Here is a 7958-nt window from a genome sequence, read left to right on the forward strand (position 1 = left end):
GAAAATAATTGTGCCTGGCAGCACTGGGGCCAGTTCCAAAAGCTGTCCGGTGATCCGGCGCCCGCCGAGTCTTCCACCGCTCCACACGCCGGCCAGCTGCCTCTATATCCTGCCCAATTAATCTGGGATGAGCTGGAGTGTGATGATGTACATTCTCAACAGCCTGCTTCCCAAAAAAGGACCACAAAGCCACTTCCTGGTCCCTTCCCCTATTCCCAGCCTCTTTTCTCTCTATCGCTCACCCCAAGGGCCCAGGTGCTGCCAGCCCCTACAGGTAGATGGTATCAGCTTGTGGCAGAAAGCAACAGAGCACCACGGAGCTGGCAGCAGAGACCCCTGCGCTGCCAGCCGTTAGCCATTGACTGGAATCCTGCTGGCTCCAACAGCAAGGCCCACAGATTCCCACCCGCTGCCTCCCTCCAGCAAGAACGCAGTACTGAGTCCTGCCTGGAATGTGACTTTGGCCTAGCTCACACCACTGAACTCCAGAGGCATTCTCCTGCAGGCAGAGCCCTGCTTCTTTCCCCTCCTGGTGCTCACCAGGGAGGCAGGAAAGTGAAGACCACAAGGGGCACGGGAACAGGAAGGAAGATGATGGCCGAGCACCATCAGTCTCCGAGTTTCTCCCTCAGATGCCCGCTGTAGCCCAGGAGGCACTTGCCTCTCACCCGGTGTCATAAAAGTAAACATGAGGGAGGCTCAGAGTCCATGAACGGGGTGTGCAAGGACCCCAGACTCAGGAGAGGCCTACTGGCTCCATTAGTCCCCAAGGAGGGTGCCTGCTTCCTACAACTTCTTCTTTGGTACTATCCATCCATCACGCCATCCTTCTATCATGGTGGAGGAGTAGGGGTAAGGCCATGCAGACTGGACAGCTGCAGTGGTCAGCGGCTGCTCTATTCTTGTTATATTGTTCCTTTTCTTGGCCCCCCTCTTGCAATTCCCATTCATATCTGAGACTTCAGGGGTCCCTTTCGTAGGACTGTCCCCCCATACCTGCTCCCCTCCTTATCCTCTCCTGGGCTCTTTTTGGTTCCAGACAGGCCTTCTGAGCCTGGAGGATGACTGCGAACCTCCCATGCCTTACAAGGGAGTCATTCTTGGAGAGTAAATGACCCCCAAACCCTCCAGCACTGTGCTCCTCTTAGAAGTACCTGTGAACCCCAGGTCCCCCTTCCCAAGAGCTCCTCCCATTGGGCTGTGTCTTTGGAGTGTGTTGGCTTTCTTCTTTCACCTGGATCCTCCCCCACATCCACACACACAGCCAAAGTCCCAACCTCAGCCTCCCAGAGGCTCCCCTTCCCCAACTCCTGCACGACGCCCCAGATGCCCCAGGCTGCAGACTCCTTCCCTGTGCCTCCTGCCCTGTTCTCCCTGAGTGTCCCTAGCTCCACCTCCACCCTACCTCCATCAGAAAACATCTGTCTGCTGTGGGGCACCCACCTTGACTTAGAGAGGTGCCCTGTGTTGGTTTCCCACAGGCACCCACATTTGCAGGGGGTTCTGGGTAAGGAATGATGTTGAGAATAAGGAAGGAAGCCTAGAAGAGGAAGAAGAGAATGGGGTCGTTAATTGTCCTCCAAGACAAACACCATCAAAGTCAAGCAAGGTTTCCAAGTAGGGACTGGCTATCAGCTGGGTTCCTGGCAGCCATGTCAGCCACACGAGGATGGGAGGGGCTGGCTGGTACAGGCCGAGCTGGCACGGGGTCTCCACTCGTGCAGAAAGTGACTCCAACAATTAAGCTTAGTCCTTTGTTTCCTCCCCTCCCACCCCTCCCCACAAACGCTGTGTCCCACTGTGCAGGGTACCGCAGTCGCTCTCCCTGTCAGGCCGTTTCGCAGTAGTACTGCGGCGCCATGGAGAGGGGCTAATTGGATTTGTTGTCACCTCCTGAAGCTGCCAGGAGCTCACGTCTGCTCTGGTTACAGATGAAGACATCACGGTGACAGGCTCAGAGACAGCTCAGCTGGCATCCCAAGGCCACTAATAGAGCCATGTTGATTTAATGTCCGAGTGGAGAGGTGCAGACAAGCTGTTCAAGTTTTCCCGTCCAAAAGAAGCAGGGATCTACCATCCGTCATCTGTGGATCAGTAAATAAGCGGCCGTGTGCCTCCAGGACTTCCGCCACCAGTGCCACAAAAGAATGGTAAACTATTTTAAACGGGGAGTGGGGACTTTGAAATGGAACAGTCCCTCTGGTTTCTGCTGCCCTTGGGGAGCCCAGCTAATTCCACCAAACATAAATTTTACTTAACTGTGTGATTATGAATGAATCCTGGTAGCTCGAGAGAGGCCGATGAGCAAGAGGTATGCCTCCTACGTGTGCCCTGCAGTGTGTGGGCGCATGGAGAGCCACCATTGAGGACCAGGAGACCGCTTGCCTTTCGGTGGGCGCATTTATCCATTTGACACAAATTTGTTGAGAACCTATGGTGTGTTGGGCATGCCAAGATACAACTTGTGTTTCAAAAGTTCCTCTGCAGACACAAGTGGATAACTACATAGCCTTGAACAATAGAAGAGTTAAGAGAAGGGCAGGGAAAGGGGGAGAGGAGCAGCGTTAGCTCTGCAGATGCACACAGGCTCGGGATCAGCCCTAAGAGGACTCATAGGAGCTACAGGATCCAGACTGTCCACTTGCCGTCGATTATAGATCCCACACTGGGTCCAGTGAGCTTGGAATGACCAGTCTTCTCCCCCATGTCCGCTGGTGGTCTGTAGATCATGTGACTCACAGGAGCCTGAGACCAAGAGTGTCCCAATAGGGTGCATGAGTGATATGACCCACAAAGTCTAGGGCTGCTAGGGGGTGTTTGAGCCACACGCCCCGTGGGTCTTAAAGCTCAGACTGCTCCACCCAGCACAGATCATACAAGAATTGGTCCCATGCACTCAGACAACACCCCACCACCCTGCCCACCTCAGAGGTGACAAACGGGTCCTTGCTGAACACACCTCGCAATCTGAGTACGCCAAGCATCCATCCAATCACCCACACCAGCCCCTGCTCATTTCCCTGTTGTGTTGACACAGGTTTTTCGTTATATAGCCCTGGATGGCCTGGTACTTGCCATATAGACCAGGCTAGCCCAGAACTCACAGCGATCTTCCTGCTTCTGCCTCTTTTTTTTAAAGATTTATTTATTTATTATATATACAACATTCTCCATGTGCCTCCATGTATACCTGCACACCAGAGGAGGGTGCCCGATCTCATTACAGATGGTTGTGAGCCACCATGTGGTTGCTGGGAATTGAACTCAGGAGCTTCTGGAAGAGCAGCCAGTGCTCTTAACCTCTGAGCCATCTCTCCAGCCCCCTGCTTCTGCCTCTTAAGTCCTGGAATTGAAGTGGTATGGTGTATGTCACTATGTCCAGTCCAGCCCTGCTCTTCTCCCTGCCCGGGCCTCCCTGTACGTTCTCATCCTCCAAAAACACACATGCCCACCCTGATCTCGAATGGGTCTTTGGAAACAATGACTCCCTACAAGTCACTGGAGTTACAGACAGTTGTGAGCTGCCATGTGAGTGGTGGGAACTGAAGCCAGGTCCTCTGTAAGAGCAGCAGCCTTGTCAACCATAAAAGCTATGGCCAAGGTCTCACTATGCCACCCAGACCACAGTGTCACTATTCGCACGGACAACTTTAAACAGATCAAAAATCTGCATAGTCTGCAAACCTCTCTAGAAAAACAGGTCCTAGCCTTTGCTGTGAGGAGTCCTTCCCTGGGGAGACATAAACCACATCCACCCTTCCTCATAAGGCCCCAGTGACAAACGGAAATACAACTTCACCCCGGGGAACTAACAGGTTCCTTGGGCTTACTTACAAACCACGGGTGACAGGTCACTGGCAGGAGTGTGGGTAAACCAAACGCAGCTGCACTGTACAGTCTTTAACCAACATGGACCATGGCATCTTTATGGCAGAAGAGGAGTCCTGTTACATGAAGGGGCTTGCTTGTTAGGGTATCTGTCCTGCCCAATACCCCACAGCTGGCAAGCCCCAAAGAAAAATCACACAAGAGATCTCCATAAGTTATAAACCTGATTGGCCCATTAGCTCAGGCTACTTATTAGCTCTTGTAGCTTATATTAGCCCATTATTCTGATCTATGTTAGCCATGTGGCTCAGTACCTTTCTCAGTTGGGGCAGCTCACATGTTGCTTCTTTGGTGGCCTGGGCTGGAATGGGAGGAATGGGCTTCCTCCTTTCCAGCATTCTCCTGTTCTCATCACCCCACCTCTACTTCCTGTCTGGTTGACCCACCTCTACTTCCTGCCTGGCCAATCAGCATTTTATTAAAATACATGATTGACAGAATACAGACAATTCTCCCACACCAGAGTCCCCCTTTCAATTAACTTCCCCTAGCACCTCCTGAGACCCCCAAGGTCCTAGGCAATTAGAGTAGAATTGTATACAGATGGCTGGGAGGAGCTGCTGGGTTCTTAGGTGAGGGTCCAATGACCCTCCCTACCCCCTCCGTCTATGAGGGATGTCAAGTCAACAAGCTAGACGCGATGGACTCTTGAAATGGACACAGCTGATCTGATAATGAAGGCAGCCGTTTGGCTTAGAAGACTGTCTTCTGCAACAACCAGGAACTTTGTCATTGCTCACTAACTGCACACAGCTTCAAGGATAAAGGTGAGTCCTCCTGAGACAGAGGTAGAAAAAGCAGGTTGCCCATGAGAAGGAAAACCTGCAGCTGGTCAAGATGGCTCCACAGCCAAAGTCAGCACCAAGAAACAGTGGGGTAGTCTCTTTGGGGACTTACAGTAAGGAAAGAGTGACCAAGTGAGCCAGAGTCTCCAAAGATGGCACTCGACTCCTCAAGCATGAAGAGAACCTGGCAAATATCGCCAAGCCCACACAAAAAAAAAATTACCATGAATTACCATGCATTGAAACCAGCCAGTTCCCCTGAAGATGCTGGCAAGGAAGTAGGGAAAAGCATGCGAGGCAAGGATTTGGTCCACTTAAATATAAAACAAAATGTCAATAGCCATTGGATGAATTGCAGATGATAGTAACAGGACTGCAGAACTATTAACCCAAGAGACAAACACGGGGAAGATGCAAAGCAGAGGAGGATGGGAGTAAGGTTTTGGAAGAAGATAAATGATGGATGGAAACTGGCTTGAGAGATTAAACTTAGTTGATTTAAAGGTGGCAAGGAAGGCAGGCAAGAAGAAACAGGTGTTCCTCCGCTACACGTCACACACACCCCAAAATGACAAGAGCCGAATCATCAAGGCCATTGGAAAGCTGGGACAGGTGAAGCTGACGACCTAAGGATGGTTGAAAGGTGATGGCAGGAGCAGAAACAAGTCCATTAGAAGATAAGTTGGTCTGATTTTTCTCTTGGACCACTGGTTTCTAGGGAGGCAGGACTCTAGGAACCATGGCAACTACCATGAAAACAAGGACAAACTGATCCACCCTCTTAGCAGTTTCCTCCCCACCACCCAATTCAATGCTTTTATGAAATTGCACTTCCCACCTCAGTAGAAGACCCAATGGAACCGGTTTGCTTTGCAGTGAAAAATGAAGTCCAGTGGCTGGTCAGCAACCCAGCAGGGGGACACCCTGCTAAGAAATGGGTAGGGTGAGAGTCTGACAGGGATCCTGGGGAAACCCAGCCTGCCATGCTCCCTCAGTATCCTGGCAGCTGGCTAGTACCTCGCCCTCCCCACATATCTGAGTGTCCTGCTCTTCGGCGGATCATGACATCCTCTTTGAAGGGCGCAGTCCAGGACAAGTAATTACAGGCTCTGATCTTTTGGTGTCCCAAGAGAATGGCCAGATGGCCACCAAGCCATGGTACAATGATAAGCGGCAGTCTGGAACAGAAAAGCATCTCTCTTCCAGAGTTTTCATCCTCTCTCGATCACAGGTGGACAGTCAGGGACCAGCAGATGTGACGGCTAGATCTGGAGACAAGTCCTTCAAAGAGAAACAGGAAAGCAGACTAAGGAAACAGCAAGAGAGGTCTCGGCATCTGCTGAGCAGCCTTTGGGGCTGGGAACCTCAGAGAGGGTCCATGGGGGCTGGAGCGGGACCTGGGTTGGTACCGTGCTTACCTAACAAGCATGAAGTCCCACGTATTTGCCAGGGCTCTCTAGAGAAACAGAGCCAATGGTATATATAATTAAATCAGTTTAAGTTGAAATAGTAACAACGGCTGGGTCACACCTAAGAGGCTGAGAAACCAGTAGGCTGGATGCCACAAAAGTCCCACTCTGGCACCAAAACCTGGAAGGTTTCTGGAGAGTCACTGACCCTCTGTCCTTGATGGAAGCCTGGAACGCTGGTTCTGATAGCGGCGTAGGTATCAGCAGCAAAGGGGTAAACCAACTCAGCAACAAGAAGGAAGGCCAGACGAGCAAAAGACGAGCGATCTTCCTTTTGCCATGCCTTTTCGTCTGGGCTGCTACGGAACTGTGCCTCCTTATGATGGGCCTTTCGATATCAAGGTGATCAGGTGATGCTCTCTACGAAGGATTCGACTTGACATTAACCTCAACCATCACACCCTGGGTTCATCCCCCAGCACCACGTGAACCAGGTGTGATGGTGCCCAGTACTCAGGTGAATGAATCAGAGATTCAAGGTTATCTTCAGCTGCGTAGCAAATTTGAAGCCAGCCTGATGTATGTGAGTGTGTGTGTGAGAGAGAAAGAGAGAGAGAGAGAGAGAGAGAGAGAGAGAGAGAGAGAGAGAGAGAGAGAGAGAAAGGAAAGAAAGGGGGGTAGAGAAGAGGAACAGAAGGCCAGAGTTTCCATCACAATATTAGACAGATGAGGTAGACAAGTCGAGGAAATCAGAGAAGCAGAGATACAGAAAGCGCAAATCCAACAGAACAGTGACCATAGCTACCTGCTGTTTGCTCCGTTGTCAATCTGTGCATTTTCTGTAAGGACTCAGGCTCATTCTGTAGTCAGAAGAAAGAAAATTCATGGTGATGTCATAGTTGAAAGCCTGCGCTAGTGTAAGAGACAGCCTTTTGGGAGCTGGACTGCGCATGAAAGCAGCCTGCAAGGTCCCTGTTCTCCACACGCAACCAGATCCATGGGCGGGAGGGGAATGGGGCTTCCAGAAGCCCCCTAAGTCAGCTTCTCAGTGGCTCTGGGCCCAGCTGGGACAAGAGCTGAGAGGGTATGCCAAGAGCTTGGGTCTAGACAAAGTCTTTCCACCGTTTCTAGAAAAGACCAGGCAAGAAAAGTGCCCAGTTAGCTCCTGGGAGCTGCGGGGACAAGATGATCAGGGCGTGGTTCCTCCACACGTCAGTAGGGCACTGGAACTCTTCTTTGCAGACAGGCCGACCAGACACCAAGCCAGCGTCCAGCAAGGCCGCAGAGTGCCAGCTCCGTGCCTAAAGCTCTGTGATGGGGGCTCCTCTAATGATGATCTTTCGGTGAGAGCAGATTTTGAAAAACTCACAAAGGCAAGACCCCTCCCAAGGTCAGCAGAGTGAAACTGGGGGACAACTGACCTGCTCCTGACCAGTGTCCCCACTGACCCCAGCTCACCACATTATCCTCTTCCTCAAGGTCCATCCAACACAACACCCAAGAAGAAACTCCATGAGCTCAGGAGGGCAGTCAAGACAGACAAGACAGGGCTCACTGGCCTGTGGTCTATGAAGGAAGGAGGAGAGGGTAGGTCTCCTGGGGGACTTGTGGGTGTCTCTGTTGTCTCTGGCCCTTCTGCACTAGAGTGACCACGAATAAAAGATATGTCTTGCTTTGTTATCAGAGCCTTGGTTTCCCACATCAGAAAAGCATTGTGTGTTCAAACCGCCAGGCACTCAATAAATACATAGATAATATCATTTCCCAGGCCACCACCCTCCCCTTCTTTCTACCTCCTGTAGGCTCCTTTGGCTATGAACTGCTTACTCATCTGCCCACGAGAGTCTCAGCTGCGCAGTTGGCCCAGGATGGAGGG

The 7958-nt window shown here is 51.5% G+C and overlaps 1 long non-coding RNA gene across 1 annotated transcript; it reads right to left on the bottom strand.

Moving 5' to 3' along the window:
- Positions 1 to 6250: 6250 nt before the first annotated feature.
- On the bottom strand, positions 6251 to 7630 carry LOC142834644 (uncharacterized). The gene is made up of 3 exons (XR_012907660.1): positions 7541 to 7630; positions 6888 to 6942; positions 6251 to 6502 (listed from the first exon to the last, which is right to left on the bottom strand). It is a non-coding gene; the product is annotated as an uncharacterized LOC142834644 (long non-coding RNA).
- Between the last annotated feature and the right edge of the window lie 328 nt (positions 7631 to 7958).

This window comes from Microtus pennsylvanicus, chromosome 14, assembly GCF_037038515.1.
Source record: "Microtus pennsylvanicus isolate mMicPen1 chromosome 14, mMicPen1.hap1, whole genome shotgun sequence".
Classification (NCBI taxonomy): domain Eukaryota; kingdom Metazoa; phylum Chordata; class Mammalia; order Rodentia; family Cricetidae; genus Microtus; species Microtus pennsylvanicus.